The sequence below is a fragment of the Haliotis rufescens genome, unplaced genomic scaffold (genome assembly GCF_023055435.1).
Source record: "Haliotis rufescens isolate VD_foot unplaced genomic scaffold, xgHalRufe1.0.p SCAF_81, whole genome shotgun sequence".
Lineage (NCBI taxonomy): Eukaryota > Metazoa > Mollusca > Gastropoda > Lepetellida > Haliotidae > Haliotis > Haliotis rufescens.
Window position 1 is genome coordinate 944823 of NW_025964374.1, and position 15475 is coordinate 960297.

The window sequence follows — 15475 nt, forward strand, 5'->3', positions numbered from 1 at the left end:
CTAAAATTTACAGTTAATTAACAGTCATCTGGCTCCAATTCAGGGTGTGCAGTTTTGGAACAGGGCTCTCTATGGAAAATTCAAAATATAAATAGTAGAAATTTGACAAAATTTGGCATATCAATGAATATATAATTACCTTGGAAGCTATTGCCAAATTTTATGATTGTCGAAAAAATAGTTCAATACTAATACTGCAATAAGCCCTTTAGGAGATGATTGCCTTAAAATCTTATAATTCGTGAAAATTAATTAAATTTTGATTGATTCTTCATAAAAATGTGATGCAGGGGGATTTTATTGTACATTTAATCATGATAATATACTTTACAAACTGTTCAAGCCATCTGTATACAGTAATTTTGGATGGATGTGATTCACGAAACTAACATATTGTAATGTAAAAGGTCAAGTTTAGTCAAAGATGTGTATTGTATTAAAGGCCACCGGCCCATATATATAGGAGCTACATACAAGTAGTTTTACATATTCAGATACATGACTAATGTTCAACAAATTGTTTCTATATTTTATATTGCCAGTTTCAATATGACAGTATCATCTTTTGAAGAGAGAAGAAAAATTAAATCATGTACAAGTTATGCGTTCTGGTATAAACCTGTTTCTTAGATCACAATAAAAAGGGCATACAAAAGAAAAATGAATTCATTTTCTATTGCTGAATGGGCCGCCTCCGTGGTCTTGTGGTAGAGCGTCCGCCCGGAGAGCGGAAGGTCAGGGGTTCGATCCCTGGCCGCGTCATACCAAAAGACGTTAAAAGATGGTACTTGTTGTTACCCTGTCTGGCGCTCGGCATTAAGGGGCTAAAACAAGGACTGGTCGGCTCGGAGTCAGTATACTGTGTCTGAGTGGGGTATTCATGTTAAACTGCGGCATGGTATCTCAGTGAGCTAGCACTATAAATCGGCATCAGTCCGGACTAGTACAAGCAGCCACACACACATACACGTGCATGCACGTCGCTATATAAGTGCAATAATCTTGGACGCGACGTTAAACCCAATTTCACCTCACCTCACCTATTGCTGAATGACATAATGGGCATAACCTCTTCGATATTTTAGTGGACAGTTTTCTTCCTTCATTTATCATTAGATCTAACAATAAAACAAATGAGAACAATATTGGCCTCAAGATACATCCTTGTCGTAAGCCAACAGGACAGTCAAAGAAATCGGTTATATCGTCCCAACATCATACACAATTTCATAATTGAATACATAGCTTTTGATATTGTACACTTTCCCCTATAGACCGGTAGTTCTTAAACAGTGCCCTTGTTCGCAACATTCAACGATGTAAAAAGCTTTTTTTAAATTGACAATGGCTACATACACTTTGTGTTTACGACGTGATAGTCATTTTTAGATTATTGCATATAATGTGAAGATATGATTGGACATAGAGTAATTTTTTCAAATAAGAATAATTCTTTCAGTGAATCCACAAGTTTAAAGTAACAAACAAGTCTCTAATTCCAGGAGCTGAAAAAGGAAATGATATAAGCTGCTAGAGCTGAGAATGGTATGAGAACAGAATAGGGGTTACTTTAGTATTAAATAGTTGTTAGGTCTGAAAGACTTGTGATTCCCATTGACCATTCATCTGTACATACTTCAATAAGTGCCCCCTTGACCAACATCTGGACCAAACTAAGTCATCTTTGTAAGTGCCCCCTTTAGGACAAATTACAAGGCAATCCATACTTTCTTGTGTATATTTTCATGGACTATTCACTACAGCTCAATCTCTTGATTCAACTTGTTTATGGTTATAATAAGCACCACCCACTGGGGCTGGCTAAAAAAAAATCGATAATCGGAATTATCTTTGATGGGAAGAAATATTAACGATTATCGATATGAAAATTGTGTCATCGACAATATGTTACATAAACAATTATGACGAAATAAAGTTTGAATTTACCAAAACAGACTTTTTATTATCAATCATGTCAATTGCCAATGACGGAAAGCAACTGTTTGTGTTATAACTGAAAGGTCCACAGAGTGAGCCATGCATAAATGTGTCACCAGTCATCAGTGGCATACAGAGTGCTGATTTCTTTCAGGCTTTTACTTCTCTGATATTTATCAATTATCGATCTCTATGCTCTGTATAGATAGCCAATCCTACCCCCCACACTCTTGGGCAAATTCATAAGTTATTATGTGAACACGGGTAATCAGTTTGGGGTTTCAAGTCTATGCCAAAAGCTTTTGAGTCTACTAGCCTGAACTTGGCTCAGCATCATCTTCATTAAACTTTAGTGTCATAATATGCACTATTATTAGCAGAGCTCACAAGACCGAACAGAATTTTACTAGACTTGGGCTTCAGACTATCGGCTAAAGTCCCTTGTTTAATCCTTACAAAAAGTCAAATGGTATATATTTCATAAATGATTTCTCACTTTCTTCTGAACATCAGGGACCACTTGCACAAAGCCATCTTAGTGCTAAGATTATCTTAAGCCTATGTTAAAGTATGGGAGTTACAATTATCTTTGTGCTAAGATGGCTTTGAGCAAGTGGGCCCAGGTCGTCTCCTGTATTATCTGATCATTTGCTCTTTTTCTGGAACAGTGAAGACATGCAAGACACCTCATAAAGGAGGGTTTAATCTGTGACCTCTACACGGATGAAATGTCAGATATCTCACAAATTACATAAAACTTTTTCACAAACACGATGCAAGCGAAAGATGACAAAAATGTGTGAAACCACTAAATGTCAGGAATACCTGAGAGAGAGCCAGTGACACTAGTCATTCAATCTGTCAAACATTAGCGTTATTCAACTTCCTGGAAACAATTGTTGAGTGAAATACCTAACACTTCCCTTCACCATTCCATGACCCTCGCTCCAGCCTGCCCCATAGAACTTACTGTTGACTCAGCAATCCCCGGAGAACAATCTACCCTCAGTTCCTCCCATAACCCCCACCTGCACTCAACCCCACCCCACAGAACTCCCAATTGATTTAGTAATCTACCCTCAGCATCCCGTATCCAACTCCACCCTCTGTACCCACTTCAAAGTGTGAGTGAGTGAGTGAGTGAGTGAGGTGAAATTGGGTTTAATGTCGCGTCCAAGATTATTGCACTTATATAGCGACGTACATGCACGTGTGTGTGTGTGGCTGCTTGTACTAGTCCGGACTCATGCCGATTTATAGGGCTAGCCCATTGAAATACAATGCCGCAGTTTAACATGAATACGGCACTCAGACACAGTATACTGACTCCGAGCCGACCAGTCCTTGTTTTAGCCCCTTAATGCCCAGCGCCAGACAGGGTAACAACAAGTACCATATTTTAACGTCTTTTGGTATGACGCGGCCGGGGATCAAACCCCGGACCTTCCCCTCTCCGGGCGGACACTCTACCACTAGACCACGGAGGCGGTCGTGAGTGAGTGAGTGAGTGAGTGAGTGAGTGAGTGAGTGAGTGAGCAAGCAAAGATATTTTGCTCTGCTTTGAACAACATTAAAGCAATTTCATGGTGATTGTACAAAGAATTAACTTCACACATTGCACAGAATGAGGTTTCACAGAATGCACAGAATGAAACTTCACAGAATGAGGCTATTCTCCAACCCCCAAGACGGAGGGAAAGGAATTAATGTCCGTAATCCCCGCCCCCACTGCCATTCAAGTCACTGTTTGCACAGCAGTCTAAAGACACAATTATGGAATGGTACCAATGTCCCTTACCCCCACCCAACCCCTACCCGACACAACACTGTTTATACAGTAGTCTTGGAGAGAGATGCCCCATCATCTGTCATCCCCATCTCAAACACTGAGGAGAAAGCCAGAGGTCACCTACTTCAACACAGCGGCTGGAAAGCCATTAACAGAAAGGATCAAGGATAGTACTGTTTGGAAAAAAATCAAATTAGACACTAATGAGTTTGAATGAGGAAACAGACTTAGACTTGACCATTGTATTTCCTGTTTTACAGACAAAGACACGTATTTTCTATATTTTGCAAGACTTAACAAATATGCTAAAATGATAATCCAGGGTTTTACCTTGACCTACTAGGGGTTCAGTGGACCGAAAATAATTCATTTCAAGGATTCATACAGGAAATATGAGGGACCAGTAAAGGAATGAAATGGTGCAGTGTACTGTACTGTACTGTAGTGTAAAGTTTAATAATTACTTTAATTACATGACCTTTATTTTTCTTGTCAAGAATTTTGAACAATGAATTTTTACTATACATCCCTCGAATTGCACTACCGTATTCGACATAATAAGTGCCCCGCTCTGATAAGCGCCCACGGCGATATTTGCAAATATATTGGCTAGTGAACAATCCCAATCAGCATCCCTTCCAAATGATCAATATACTCAAGACTTCGTGTATAATAATTATGGGCAATTAAATTCTGGAAAAATTTATCTGTCATATGTAAACATTTCAGGCTCTCAGCATAAACCACGAAATTCACAATCTTTCAACTCTGGGTTTTTTTTCATTTAAAAAAAAAAAAAAAAAAAAAATCTAATAAGAGACCCCTATTTCTAATTTTGAAAGCGCCCTGGGCGCTTATTACGTCGAATACGGTATATGTTTTTCATGCATCCATTATATCAAGGTTACAAATGTATACAACTAAACCTAATTCTAATGTTCCACGAGACCTTGTCTGGTCAAGAGAAACAATCCATTATTTTAACAAGCTCTACCAGTGTCATCACTGATCTTAAGTGGTATTATATTATTTTCACCACTATTTTACCTTGTACGCCCAATAGAATCTGTTTCAGCAGATAACTGAGACTGGTTATTCTCAGGCGATGATATGTCATAATAATATTCAGAGAAAAGTTTACCATGGAAGGTGGAAAAAGGGAAGACAGAAAATTCAATTTTAAAAACTTAAAGGATCAACCTTGTTTATATTTAGCATTAAATTGATTAATTGAATAATTTTTTATCTATGCACATTCAGAATAATTATATTATTAATCAAGATATATACATGGCACTCTACCTTATACTAACATCTCTTACATAAAAAAAACAGTTTCTAAATTATCTTAATAAAAATATAATAAAAAGGAACCCAGAGACACTCTTCAAATCCTGATACTGCAGTAATCTAGACTTGCCAAACATTATAGACTTGCATGGGCTGTATTGGAAATATTTGTACCAGGATCTGTATGACAGACTACCTCTACCCTAAAGTGAGTGAGTGAGTGTGTGAGTGAGTATGGTTTTACGCCGCTTTCAGCAATATTCCAGCAATATAAAGGCGGGGACACCAGAAATGGGCTTCACACATTGTACCCATGTCAGGAATCAAACCCGGGTCTTTGGCGTGACGAGCGAACGCTTTGACCATTAGCTACCTGACCGCCCCTCTACCCTAAAGAGGGAGAGATATTTCCAGTCAGTCTTAGATAATGTATTTAATGATTTTGGTCAAACAAAGACACTGAGTCTGTGTAATTAGGATTATTATTAACTGAGAGGCTGATGTGCATCATAATACTTGAGTCTATTTTCACAAAACAAGGATGAAAATGACTTGAATCAAACTGGCTGTGACTGCTCTCTATGTTGTGAGTTGGGTTCAATGCCGCTTTAAGGACTATTCCAGTTATATCACTGTTGGCTTTATGTTAGACTGACATTTAGTCCTAGAAACAAAGTTATCTTATCAAAAAAATGATATTAACAAAATAAGAATAACAAAACCTGATTCAACAGATCGAAATTCTTGAAACTTCTAGTGTTATTAATTTTGATGACTTGGAAGATAAAAGAAAAGAATTGGAGGAAATTAGGAAACACAAGATGGCTGGAATTGCCATAAGATCTAGAACTAAGTGGATTATGGATGGTGAAAGAGTCAGCAGCTATTTCTGTAACCTTGAGAACAGGAATTTTGTCAGTAAGTCTATGACTCATTTAGAGTTAAACGATGGCACCACATTGCTAAATTCAAGTGACATTATTGCTGAAGCTGCCAATTTCTATGAGAATTTATACAGTAGCAAAGAACACATGGTGCAAGATTGTGATTTGAATACCCTGTTGGACAGAGATTCTGTCCCCTTTTTAAATAAAAGTGATGTGGACGAGATGGAAGATCTATTAACTCTTGATGAGCTGGCAAAAGCTTTGAAAAATATGCAAAATAACAAAAGCCCAGGCTCAGATGGCTTTCCCACTGAATTTTATAAATTCTTTTGGAAAGATATTGGACAATTTTTATTGCGATCATTGAATTGTGGTTTAATATCTGGTGAACTCTCTGTTACCCAGAAACAAGGGGTTATTGTCTGTATTCCAAAGGGGGACAAGCCTAAACGCTTCATAACTAACTGGAGGCCCATATCACTATTGAATGTTTCATATAAGCTGGCATCTTCATGCATAGCAAATAGAATCAAGTCAAGATTGCCATTTATCATTAATGAAGATCAGACTGGCTTTATGACAGGTCGCTACATTGGTGACAATATTCGCTTAATCTATGATGCCATCTCATGTACAGAAAAATCAAACATTCCTGGTATGCTTCTTCTTATAGACTTTGAGAAGGCATTTGATTCCATTGCTTGGTCATTTATAGATAAATCTTTATCCTTTTGGGGATTTGGTGAAAATTTAAGGAAATATATATCGGTATTTTACAATGATATAAAAAGCTGTATGTCCATCAATGGTCAGTTGTCATCTTGGTTTAATATCAGACGCGGTTGCCGACAGGGTGACCCATTGTCACCGTATATATTTATTCTCTGTGCAGAAATACTAGCCAATATGATCCGCTCTAATAGAGATGTCAAAGGTATCCTGGTGGACGGTAGTGAGTATCTTCTTAGTCAGTATGCTGATGATATGGAAATATTACTTGATGGTAGTCAGTCCTCCTTTGTATCATGTATTAACTCTCTTGATTGTTTTGCCAAAATATCTGGTCTTAAGATTAACTATAATAAAACTCAAGTTATCTGGCTTGGCTCGAAGAGAGGTTGTAAGGAAAAGTTCAAAGATGATTTGCCTGTTGGTTGGAATCCAGAAGAGTTTAGAATTCTTGGAGTCAAATTTTGCACAAATCTGAAAAAAATGGTTCAGTTGAACTTTAAAGACAAATTATTTGAGTTAAAACAGATTATGAATAGGTGGATGAAACGGATAGTTACACCAATTGGTAGGGTGGCAATCATTAAATCCTTGTTGATTTCAAAACTCAATTATCTATTGTTATCACTGCCTGATCCCCCAAATGATTTTCTTGTTACTTTAAATGCTATGCTTTTTAAATTTCTTTGGAGTGATAAACGAGACAAAGTAAAGAGGATTAAAGTTTGTCAACCTGTTAAGCAAGGGGGCTTAGGTATGGTGAATATCTTTTCATATGTAACATCTCTTAAGGCCACATGGATAAGGAGACTTGTGTCCTCGGGTGATCCAAAATGGAAGCACCTATTTAAATCTACATATCCTTATTTGTGTAAACTTGGTGAGTTTGGTGTGACGTTTTTTGAAAGAAAATTATCTTTGATAAGTAATGAGTTTTGGAAAAGTTGTTTTCAGTCATTTATAGTGCTTGATAAGAAAATCAAGCCAGAATCTTTCAGTAGTTTTTTAACTGAACCAATTTTTTATAACCCTAATATTAAAATTAACAGGAAATCATTTTTCTTGAAATGCTGGTTTGAGAAGGGCATCTCCCAAATTATAGACTTGGTCAAGGCCAATAAGGAGTTTCTGTCATATGAGGAATTTAATGATATGTATGGTATTTGTTCATCCTATTTGGAGTTTTATGGTGTTGTTAGCAGCGTTAAACAATACCTTGGAGCTCTAAATTTAGTTAGAGTTCCAACAGATTCTGTGGAGGATCAGCGCTGTGTGGTAAAAACTATTTGTAGTTCCAAGTCCGGTTCAAAACATATTTATTTTTCATTGGTTTCTACAGAAGTAAAAACTAAAGGGCAGGAAAAGTGGGAATTACAATTTGAAAACTTAAATTGGAACAATATTTATAATAAAATTTTCAGTACAACACAGGATGTCAAACTGCGATGGTTTCAATACAAAATTACCCACAGAATTCTCACCACTAATACTTTTCTGTATTTACTCAATTATGCTCAGAATGATTTGTGCTCCTTCTGTCACAATGAAAAGGAAACAATTACTCACTTGTTTTGGGAATGTGATGTAATAAAACAATTTTGGGATAAAGTGTCATTGTGGATCGACCAGTGCTTTCATGTTTATAATATGACATTTTGTGCAGAATTGATACTTTTTGGAGTTAAAGAGAACATAAAAACAGATAAAGTGTTTGATTTACTTTTACTAATTGCAAAATACTATATTTATAGATGCAAATTCCAAAATACAAAACCTTATTTTCATGTTTATAAAAAGGAAGCTTTTTCACGATACAACATTGAAAAAGATATTGCTTTCAAGACAGGTAATCAACAGAAATTCTATGGTGCTTGGATGCTGTATCATCAACTTTTCGAAAATGAGGAGCAGCTTTCAATTTAATTTTAGTTTTGTACTTAAGATTTTAATGTTTGAGACCATGTACTTTCCTAAACTGCAATATGATACATAAACAAGAGTGAATGTGTGAGTGAGAAGTATGTTATTTTCTGTATAAAAAAAACAACAAAGTAAGATGTACTGATAAGTTGTGCTTTATATCATGGGCTTTCTGCTACCCTGGGCGGAAGCCCATTTATGTAACAGGTGTGTCTTTCTAAAAACAATAAAAGAAAAAAAAAAAAAAAAAAAAAAAAATAAGAATAAAATCGAAATGGAGCCCAGAACAATCCTTAAGTTCAGACTTGCCAACCATTCTAGACTTGAGTTGGACTCCTTTTTAAATTTCTTATCTAGGGTCTGGGGGACAGTGAGTGAGTATGGTTTTTACGCCGCTTTTAGCAATATTCCAGCAATATCACGACGGGGGACACTAGAAATGGGCTTCACACATTGTACCCATCTCGGGAATCGAACCCGGGTCTTCAGCGTGACGAGGGAACGCTTTAACCACTAGGCTACCCGACCGCCCCTCTAGGAGACAAACTAGCTTTATGTGGGAGGAAGACCCAAATGATGCAGATCTAAAACGTTTGCAACTTTGGTGAAACCCACGAGCACAGGTTGGTACTAACAACATGGAAATATAGCCGGGATGTATCAGGTCTCCCTTTAACCATCAGAGCTTATATGACCAGTGCTAGTTTCTGAAGTGACCAGCTACAAAATGCAAGATGAATGTCAATAATTTCACAAACATTTGCCAAAATCAGCTTTCAAATTTTTACCACACATAAACACTCAAGGTGTCCAGAGTATGCCTGCTTCTCAAAACAAAGGCCATTAGAGATGTCGCCAGCCCTGTATTGGCTGTGTGAGGTATGGCTGAGTGGCCACAATGTTGACTCTGTGTCCCTATCTTCCCCTGCCTGCATCACTCAACCCTAGCCTCCTTGTAATGACTTAAACACTCATCTCCCTGTACCACGATGAAGTATTTATTTGCCTTCCAGATTCGAAGCACTTAACTGTAATCCTTCTCCAGTTTGGTGCATCTTCCCATGGGAATGTTTGTAAGTTTACAGTTTCGGCCACACATATGTATAGCTTTGATAACGTGATTTCATAATCCTGTTTAAGTAGCATCAACAGTGTACAAGGCTGCAAAGAAGTAAGCGTTGTTTGTTCACATGTATTACATGGTCATGGAGCAGTACCATGGGTGAGAACCAACCCTAAAATTTCACACATCATTTTTTTTAGAAAAGTCAGAAAATAGTACTAACCAACACTAGGAACAATATTTATTATTCATTGTAAAATTGGTAGAAATTATGTTTAAGCAGGATTAAAGTCCTAAAAATCTTCACAGTGATTGCGAATGACCTTTTCTTGGTAAAAATATCATTTTTGTCTATGTTATTTGTATTTAAGAAAGGAGCAGTTTCTGTTGTCATGGAAATATACAATGTTACAAGCAAGGAACATCACCTCTAGTGGGTCAGTAAACACATGGACTTGGTTCTTCATATTTACAGGAGGGGGAACATAACCTCTAGTGGGTCAGTAAACACATGGACTTGGTCCCTCATTGGTTACAGGTGGGGAACATCACCTCTAGTGGGTCAGTAAACACATGGAATTGGTCCCTCATTGGTTACAGGTAGGAGGGGGAACATCGCCTCTAGTGGGTCAGTAAACACATGGACTTGGTCCCTCATTGGTTACAGGTGGGGAACATCACCTCTAGTGGGTCAGTAAACACATGGACTTGGTCCCTCATAGGTTACAGGAGGGAAACATCACCTCTAGTGGGTCAGTAAACACATGGACTTGGTCCCTCAGTGGTAACAGGTGGGGAACATCACCTCTAGTGGGTCAGTAAACACATGGACTTGGTCCCTCATAGGTTACACGAGGGAAACATCACCTCTAGTGGGTCAGTAAACACATGGAATTGGTCCCTCATTGGTTACAGGTAGGAGGGGGAACATCACCTCTAGTGGGTCAGTAAACACATGGACTTGGTCCCTCATTGGTTACAGGTGGGGAACATCACCTCTAGTGGGTCAGTAAACACATGGAATTGGTCCCTCATTGGTTACAGGTAGGAGGGGGAACATCACCTCTAGTGGGTCAGTAAACACATGGACTTGGTCCTTCATTGGTTACAGGTGGGGAACATCACCTCTAGCAGGTCAGTAAACACATGGACTTGGTCCCTCATTGGTTACAGGAGGGAAACATCACCTCTAGTGGGTCAGTAAACACATGGACTTGGTCCTTCATTGGTTACAGGTGGGGAACATCACCTCTAGCAGGTCAGTAAACACATGGACTTGGTCCTTCATTGGTTACAGGCGAGGAACATCACCTCTAGTGGGTCAGTAAACACATGGACTTGGTCCTTCATTGGTTACAGGCAAGGAACATCACCTCTAGTGGGTCAGTAAACACATGGACTTGGTCCTTCATTGGTTACAGGTGGGGGACATCACCTCTAGTGGGTCAGTAAACACATGGACTTGGTCCTTCATTGGTTACAGGTGGGGAACATCACCTCTAGTGGGTCAGTAAACACGTGGACTTGGTCCTTCATTGGTTACAGGTGGGGGACATCACCTCTAGTGGGTCAGTAAACACATGGACTTGGTCCTTCATTGGTTACAGGTGGGGGACATCACCTCTAGTGGGTCAGTAAACACATGGACTTGGTCCTTCATTGGTTACAGGTGGGGAACATCACCTCTAATGGGGTGATAAACATGGGGTAGACACCACTGGTCATATGCAACTAGTCCGAAGGTAATTTCAGACAAGTGGCTTATGCAGAATATCTAGATTTGTGGAAGAAAACATCTTGACCCTCTGGGTTTTAACTAGTTTCAAGGTCACCATACAATACAAAGGTCACGATAGATATGTACTTACGTCAAATCGTGAGGAAAATTCTTGACTATAAATATTTCAGCGCAGATTCAAAATGAACTGCTAGTTTGAGACACATGTTCATAGCGGCTATTTTTAGTAATGAACTTGAAACGCTAATTACAACACATTTTGAGATATTTGACTGACAAACATGCTGATGGTCATTAAATGAGTAGTAAGTCATTTATTTTAGCAAGTGTATCATCTTGTATCGATACAGTAAAAAACGTATCATGTATCGTATCACCACATGAAAACTGACGATGCACCGATGTATCATTACACCCTTACTAGTTTCTGACTTACGGACAAGTGGCCATGTCGAACTCTGAACACATACTCAAACCATTTTCCTAAAATACATGATTTGAAGAAAAACTTATTTTCGGCACTTTTCAATATTCTTAAATATGCATGTCTATGACACAAGGAAATTGGACATTAATATCAGTCCCACCTACCCCTCCCCTGGGTGTGACAGGTCTTGCCCTGGGGGGCAGTGCTTTATGGGACATTCAGCTAGACCTACTATCTTTATCTGTCACTAACACTATGGCACTTGTGCAGAGCAGCCAGGCATTCCCCTAGGTCAGGATTAATTCCATCAACTTCCATAAAAAGTAATTATGAATGGTCAAATTATAGCACATAATGTCTATCGTAAATGTTATGATGCATCGATGCATCGGTTTATCAACATAAATTTTTCTCATTCTTTGAAACTCTCCATTCTTCACTATCAGGTCTAGACAGAGACAATAATAGTTACCCGAAAAGATTTTATAGTTCGTCTAATAAACAAATTTAAAATTCGAAGATTTAATGAAAAGGCAATATTTCATATTTTCAAATCTTGGTATGACTATGAATTTTTCAAACAAACTTCTCAAGTTCAGTGTGTTGAAATTTTGGTAGGATCACTGAAAAATATAATTTTGCCTAAAAATATTTTCCCTACAACTATTTCAAATTTTAATTTTATTTGAAAATGAGCATTTCTGATTAAATGCAATGTTTTATACTTACCTGACTCTACACCTACAGGCACTTTGTAGCGTCATGTAAGGTAAAATATAAGTATTTTATTAGTTCAGACTGACCGTGACATGTCTAAGAGTCTAATCACTCGTCAGTCTTTAACTAGCTGGTGTCGGTGGCCTGCCAATCAGTAGATATACACAGCACTCTTCACATAGCGTCCACACACATAACTTTCCTCACTGTCCCCAATTCTACAAACATCATTAACCTTGTCAAGTAAGTACATGATTTCTATAAAGAATCTCAATGCAAAATGCTCCTAATCCTACACATGCACAGCTAATTCCATCAACTTGGTCTTAACCAGCTTGGATCAGCTCTGGTAATTTGACCAGGTTAATCAGCAAAGAAAACAAAGGGATAAAACTATAATTAAGGCTGGAGTGTTCCTATCTGGCTGCCAACAGTTGTGTCTGGTAGCCTAAGTCAAGGTTCAACCCTTAATTTCAATACCTTGGTTTATGTATGCAAGCTGGTTAGTGTCTTTGGGATACAATCTGACTATAGAGAGGTCATCAAATTTGGCTACATTCAGACTGAACAAGCCATGCACTGCTAGACATGTTGAAATTACACTTTTATGACCCATGGCCTGCCAAGCAATCTTTATGGCAATTGTCATGTTCAATTTATGTTGGTACTGTGAATGTCTGGCAACAATAAAAAAATTCTTAATCTGTAAACATTAAACAAGAGTGAACACAAATCCTCAATTAGACAAAATAAAACAACATGATATGATGGCAATGGTAAATAAACATAAACACACGCTTTGCTGTTGGTACGAGTTACGACTCACAGTCCAAAGTTGTGAAAAACCACCTTCAAATTATCACATTTCACAACCGACATACTAGAAAAACAACATGCTAAATAGTATCATTTTAATTATTATGTTTCTCAAGACAGGGTTTCAATAATGTTGTTTTCTGTGTGGCATTTAACACAGTAGAGCACCTTTGAAATTTTGTACAGTCTCAGCAATATAAACAATGAAAATACATTAACCGTCTGTTTTTAAAAGAACACTCAGTGAAGACATCAGTTACTTTTGTAGCACTTACAAACATATTCCTGTGACAGGCAAGTAACTTTTTTGTTGATATTTGGGAATTTATTAATTTCTTAATTTATTCAATTCAGATATACTGCAATGGTGATAATCTATTTCAGCTTTACCTTCCTTATCAGTCCTGTTATAAGCACACAATACAATACAAGTCAACTATAACATCAGAGCAATTTAAATTGGGATTTTTTCATTCTCCTTTGGGAATTATAGTTTTTTTAGGTAGACATGGTGACATATATTTGCATGTCACATAGCAAGGGACTATCAGAACAGTCATTGCATGTATGGGACCCCACCCCACCAATGGTTCTTAGCATCCTGGGGAGCATGGACAGCACCAGGTTGGTTTGTTGTTTAGCGCCGCACTCAGCAGTATTCCAGCTATATGATGGCGGTCTGTAAATAATCAAGTCTGGGCCAGACAATCCAGTGATTAATATCATGAGCATCGATCTACGCAATTGGGATCGATGACATGCATCATCCAAGTCTGCGAGCCTGACATATAACAACACCCCTAAAAGCCTGAAATTCTACTCGCCCTAAGGTTATCTATAAACATTTGGCAAACTGACTGACGCCAGTGATATAGTTGCATTCCTGCAGCACTAAGATTAATAAGTCCTACTGGATCTATTTGAGAAACTTTGGACTTTTAGCATTTATGTTTGAAAACTGTTTGATGCTTCTTTCATATTTGATGCTCAAAGCTCCAGATAAACTTCTAAATGAATCTGCATGCAATTGCCGGGTGTGATATGGCTCATCACAGGTACATCCTGGTATTTCATTGCCATGCGATATTAAACATTTACAGGCAATAGCTATTGATGAATCAACCATCAAAGTCTAATGACGATGTGTGAAAACCTTATCACTTACACTCACCATATTGCAATGTGTAGCAAATTTAAAATTTGTTTGGCATCTAAGAATGCCTCTTATGTCCTGCGTTGAAAATTAATTACATGCTACAGATGTGGGTTGAGTCATGTCCACACATGGCAGATCAAAACAAATCCTCAAAAAGGTTGTCAACATTACTATGAAAGTAATTTGAACCAAACATGCAATTACCATGCCAAAATCTGTAGGTCCCTGGTAAGTGTTATATTAGTGTTAACTATAATGGATATCACATTTTTAAAAAATTCTTTACCAACAGAATCAAAGAATTTAATAAGATCAGTATTTATCACTTGAACAGCTCTTTTTGTTCCTGTGGAACATAAATGGTGCAAGATTTATCATTTGGTCAATATATATATATAGCTAGAAAACATTTGGAGTCAATTATCGATTCCCTCACTTCATCAGGGTAGGATGTATGTAATAATATCTGAATTAAAAGGCATTTTAGAATACATGTCCTTATATTTCTCCAATCTAAGGAACAGGATATATTCTTTTGCAAATACAATTTACTCATAATATCGCATTTTATCCCTAAAAGTCTATGACAAATGTAACCAATACAGAACTGACATCTTCTCAATTGTAGTTTGTCATGAGACCAGGTGAAATGTCATCACACACATGTCAATCCAGATTCAGACATAACTGAAAAGTATATGTATTAACATAAATAAAGTTCAGCACTGTCAGTGTCAACATAATGTCAGTTGACAGTGCTCACTACTGTCTAACATTTACATCGTTGTATGAGTTGCGACTGAATGAAAGGGAAACACGGTGGTCTGACTCCACTGTCTGACCTAATTAGGCAGTACAGAAAACGTGTTCAGCTATTGTTTGCATATGTACCTAAACAATTCTAAGTCTCACTCTATTATCGCAATCGATCACCATTCAAAACATCAAGACTTTCCCACATGGAAGCAACATCCGGTAGCGCATGAGCAGTGTGGTGTTTTTGAC

At 37.7% G+C, this 15475-nt stretch overlaps 1 protein-coding gene across 1 annotated transcript in view; it reads right to left on the reverse strand.

The window, feature by feature from the left end:
* LOC124142069 (anaphase-promoting complex subunit 4-like) overlaps positions 1 to 15452 on the reverse strand; it is a 183436-nt gene extending 167984 nt beyond the window's left edge. The window contains exon 1 of the mRNA XM_048390089.1: positions 15383 to 15452. The gene's annotated coding sequence lies outside the window, so the exon portion shown is untranslated. The remainder of the gene's footprint in view (positions 1 to 15382) is intronic.
* Positions 15453 to 15475: the final 23 nt, after the last annotated feature.